This window comes from Notolepis coatsorum, assembly GCF_963971535.1.
Source record: "Notolepis coatsorum genome assembly, chromosome: 5".
NCBI classification, from domain to species: Eukaryota; Metazoa; Chordata; class Actinopteri; order Aulopiformes; family Paralepididae; genus Notolepis; species Notolepis coatsorum.
Genome location: NC_140169.1, coordinates 80726940 through 80732131, shown reverse-complemented (window position 1 = coordinate 80732131; position 5192 = coordinate 80726940).

The following is a 5192-nucleotide window of genomic DNA, read 5'->3' as shown; positions in this document are numbered from 1 at the left end:
CAGAGCTTGTTAATCCTCACGTCTGATAGAACGGTCCTCACATTCTTTCTTTCAACCTTCACATTTGAACCATAATAGCATATAGGGCTGGTTAATATGGAAGAAATAAACAGCATGTTAATTACAAGATGTTTTATTCTCAATGCTAATATATATAGCATGGTACCTCAGGGCTTTCCCCAGGATTCTCAAACAAGATGGCGCTGTATATCAACAAGGGGTGGTCTGGAGGGGGGCTCAGGGGGGGTCTGGAGGGGGGCTGGGTGATCAGGAGGGGGGCTGGGTGATCTGGAGGGGGGCTGGGTGATCTAGAGGGGGGCTGGGGGGTCTGGATGGGGGCTGGGTGGTCTGGAGGGGGGCTGGGTTTAATTTTAATTTAATAAATTTTTTTGCAATAAAGAAAGTAATTTGCTGTAATTAGCTGCCTGCAACTTATAGTGTATAAGGTTGTGCAATAGTCTCCCCGGGGGCGCTGGTCCTGCCTCTCACAGGGGCGCTGGTCCTGCCTCTCACAGGGGCGCTGGGTCCTGCCTCTCACAAGGGCGCTGGTCCTGCCTCTCACAGGGGCGTGGGTCCTGCCTCTCACAGGGGCGCTGGTCCTGCCTCTCACAGGGGCGCTGGTCCTGCCTCTCACAGGGGCGCTGGTCCTGCCTCTCACAGGGGCGCTGGTCCTGCCTCTCACAGGGGCGTGGGTCCTGCCTCTCACAGGGGCGCTGGTCCTGCCTCTCACAGGGGCGTGAGTCCTGCCTCTCACAGGGGCGCTGGTCCTGCCTCTCACAGGGGCGCTGGTCCTGCCTCTCACAGGGGCGCTGGTCCTGCCTCTCACAGGGGCGTGGGTCCTGCCTCTCACAGGGGCGCTGGTCCTGCCTCTCACAGGGGCGTGGGTCCTGCCTCTCACAGGGGCGCTGGTCCTGCCTCTCACAGGGGCGTGGGTCCTGCCTCTCACAGGGGCGCTGGTCCTGCCTCTCACAGGGGCGCTGGTCCTGCCTCTCACAGGGGCGTGGGTCCTGCCTCTCACAGGGGCGCTGGTCCTGCCTCTCACAGGGGCGCTGGTCCTGCCTCTCACAGGGGCGCTGGTCCTGCCTCTCACAGGGGCGTGGGTCCTGCCTCTCACAGGGGCGCTGGTCCTGCCTCTCACAGGGGCGCTGGTCCTGCCTCTCACAGGGGCGCTGGTCCTGCCTCTCACATGGGCGTGGGTCCTGCCTCTCACAGGGGCGCTGGTCCTGCCTCTCACAGGGGCGCTGGTCCTGCCTCTCACAGGGGCGTGGGTCCTGCCTCTCACAGGGGCGCTGGTCCTGCCTCTCACAGGGGCGCTGGTCCTGCCTCTCACAGGGGCGTGAGTCCTGCCTCTCACAGGGGCGCTGGTCCTGCCTCTCACAGGGGCGCTGGTCCTGCCTCTCACAGGGGCGCTGGTCCTGCCTCTCACAGGGGCGCTGGTCTGGCCTCTCACAGGGGCGTGAGTCCTGCCTCTCACAGGGGCGTGGGTCCTGCCTCTCACAGGGGCGTGGGTCCTGCCTCTCACAGGGGCGCTGGTCCTGCCTCTCACAGGGGCGCTGGTCCTGCCTCTCACAGGGGCGTGGGTCCTGCCTCTCACAGGGGCGTGAGTCCTGCCTCTCACAGGGGCGCTGGTCCTGCCTCTCACAGGGGCGTGGGTCCTGCCTCTCACAGGGGCGTGGGTCCTGCCTCTCACAGGGGCGTGGGTCCTGCCTCTCACAGGGGCGCTGGTCCTGCCTCTCACAGGGGCGCTGGGTCCTGCCTCTCACAGGGGCGCTGGGTCCTGCCTCTCACAGGGGCGCTGGTCCTGCCTCTCACAGGGGCGTGGGTCCTGCCTCTCACAGGGGCGTGAGTCCTGCCTCTCACAGGGGCGTGGTCCTGCCTCTCACAGGGGCGCTGGTCCTGCCTCTCACAGGGGCGCTGGTCCTGCCTCTCACAGGGGCGTGGGTCCTGCCTCTCACAGGGGCGCTGGTCCTGCCTCTCACAGGGGCGCTGGTCCTGCCTCTCACAGGGGCGCTGGTCCTGCCTCTCACAGGGGCGTGGGTCCTGCCTCTCACAGGGGCGCTGGTCCTGCCTCTCACAGGGGCGCTGGTCCTGCCTCTCACAGGGGCGCTGGTCCTGCCTCTCACAGGGGCGTGGGTCCTGCCTCTCACAGGGGCGCTGGTCCTGCCTCTCACAGGGGCGCTGGTCCTGCCTCTCACAGGGGCGTGGGTCCTGCCTCTCACAGGGGCGCTGGTCCTGCCTCTCACAGGGGCGCTGGTCCTGCCTCTCACAGGGGCGTGGGTCCTGCCTCTCACAGGGGCGCTGGTCCTGCCTCTCACAGGGGCGCTGGTCCTGCCTCTCACAGGGGCGCTGGTCCTGCCTCTCACAGGGGCGCTGGTCCTGCCTCTCACAGGGGCGTGAGTCCTGCCTCTCACAGGGGCGCTGGTCCTGCCTCTCACAGGGGCGCTGGTCCTGCCTCTCACAGGGGCGCTGGTCCTGCCTCTCACAGGGGCGCTGGTCCTGCCTCTCACAGGGGCGCTGGTCCTGCCTCTCACAGGGGCGCTGGTCCTGCCTCTCACAGGGGCGTGAGTCCTGCCTCTCACAGGGGCGCGGGTCCTGCCTCTCACAGGGGCGTGGGTCCTGCCTCTCACAGGGGCGCTGGTCCTGCCTCTCACAGGGGCGCTGGTCCTGCCTCTCACAGGGGCGCTGGTCCTGCCTCTCACAGGGGCGCTGGTCCTGCCTCTCACAGGGGCGCTGGTCCTGCCTCTCACAGGGGCGCTGGTCCTGCCTCTCACAGGGGCGCTGGTCCTGCCTCTCCCCTTGTGCACACTTCCCTTTGGTGACATCATAGATCTGTGAGAGTTCCATTTGCACACGTGTCTCAGGTAGATATACAGCATGCAGTGAAACGATAACATCATTCATCATCACACCGTGTGTGAATATGGTGATCTGGTGTTCAGTTCCCTAAAAAAAGATGATCATAATACGTTACTAAATGTATAGAGATATGATTGATTGAAATAGGACACGTAGCTTAAAATAGCAGTGGTTTCTTTTAATAGAATATTTTGTCCTCATTTTGTGCTTTTGTTCAGTTTTACTCTACTGGCCGCGGGCGTAGAGTCACGCTCAGCGTCCTCTCATGAACTCTCTTGACATGCGAATCAGAAGTTATAGGACTATGTGGACAAATACTGTATAGACTATTATTTATTTGAATCCTAGGCTAATTAGGAGCAGATTCTGTGTCTCAGCTTTCAGAGAGTACCAGTCCACCATGCATTGATTATTCCCTATTTCCCAGCAGCAATAGCAGCATGGTTACCTAACGTTCTGTAGTTCTATAGAATCTATAGTCTGATGGTTCCCCTGTTGGCTTGACCCTGAAATGTAATAACAGTAACACCAAACTTACGTTGGACATTACTGGGGGGGGGGGTTAACCTTCGGTTAACCTTCTGTAGTGTGGTAGTGAAAGGGTTAAGTCAGGAAATCACCAAGATATTTAAGTCAGTATTTCCACGACAGCGATCCCCCCACATTATAGGTGGGTTTTTATGATCTATTTATTTATTTCCAAAGAACCAAAGTTCCAGGGTGGATTTAGTATTTCCCAGTAATCCTCCGCTCTGTGGCGTCTTAACAAGCGAGTCTGTTTAGTCTGTTTGCTTTATGTCATTTGTTTGTTCTCTGTGGCCAAATGGGGTTCCTCTGTAAAAACTACCTGAGTGAGAGACATCAAAGGGCTGAGAGAGTGAAATGGAGGGAAGGTCAAACGTTTGAGCGCGGATCATATGACTCCACGTACTGTAACACACACACGGCTCAAACAAGGGACTAAACACGTTTCGCAATTATGCCACATCAATGTGGAACGCCCTACCCAAAGCTGTAAAGGAATGTGAATCACTACCCACTTTCAAAAACACTCTCAAAAAACACCTACGTGAGACTGCAATTCGAAACTGGCCCCTACAAATGTCCTAACCTAGTTGTACAGTAAATGACCAAGTAAGGCTTTGTCAGTATTCCAATGTACAGTGTAAAATGTGTGTGTGTCCCCTACCCACCCCCCCCCCCCCCCCCACCTCCAATGTACAGCCCTCACCCAACCCACCCAACCCCACCCCACCCATCCAACCTCCTCCAATGTACAGTTTCTACGCCAAATGTATATACACTCCTTTTCTGGACACTTTTGTATCACAAACAGTACTGTATTTGCAAATCTGATATGTCATAAATGTATAGATGTAGCAGTACTGTCTATCTGTATGTCATGTATGTCATATATGTTATGATGAATTGAAAATGGGGGACCCTGATGTAAACAAGACGAAAGTCTTTCTCTGGTCTGCATCCCCTTAAAGGATAACTCCACTATTTTGGGAAATTAGCTTATTTAACATCTTCCCTGGAGTTAGACAAGAAGATGCATACCTTTTTTGTCTCTGTGCGTGCATTTTAGCTTTGGGAATAGATGCTCCGTTAGCATAGCTTAGCTTCATCACTGGAAGTGAGGCAGGACAGTAGCCTTACAGTGCCTTACAGTGTATTGCAAGGTCTGACATTGACCAAACTTGATATGCATGACCTTGGTGGGCTCTAGGTCAACTCCTGAAAAGGGGGTCAATGTCAGACTTTGCAATCAAAAGTTAGGGGGCTAATAACCCTTGCCATAATTTCAGTGCGCCCCTAACTTTTGATTGCAAGGTCTGACATTGACCCCCTTTTCAGGAGTTGACCTAGAGCCCACCAAGGTCATGCATATCAAGTTTGGTCAATGTCAGACCTTGCAATACACTGTAAGGCACTGTAAGGCTACTGTCCTGCCTCACTTCCAGTGATGAAGCTAAGCTATGCTAACGGAGCATCTATTCCCAAAGCTAAAATGCACGCACAGAGACAAAAAAGGTATGCATCTTCTTGTCTAACTCCAGGGAAGATGTTAAATAAGCTAATTTCCCAAAATAGTGGAGTTATCCTTTAACAATTGTATGTATTGAGCCGTACTGTACTGTACCCATTCTGCAATCTGTTAATAAACTTTTCAATCAATCAATCAATTCAAAACGCACGCACGCTCACTCACTCAAAAGAACAGAAGACCATTAGGCCGTGAACGTGAGATATGTGCTCCTACCCAGTGTCTCTCTCTGTATGTTCCCTGGGGGTTTCTGAAGGCATTAACTAAAAAACAACAACATACTCCA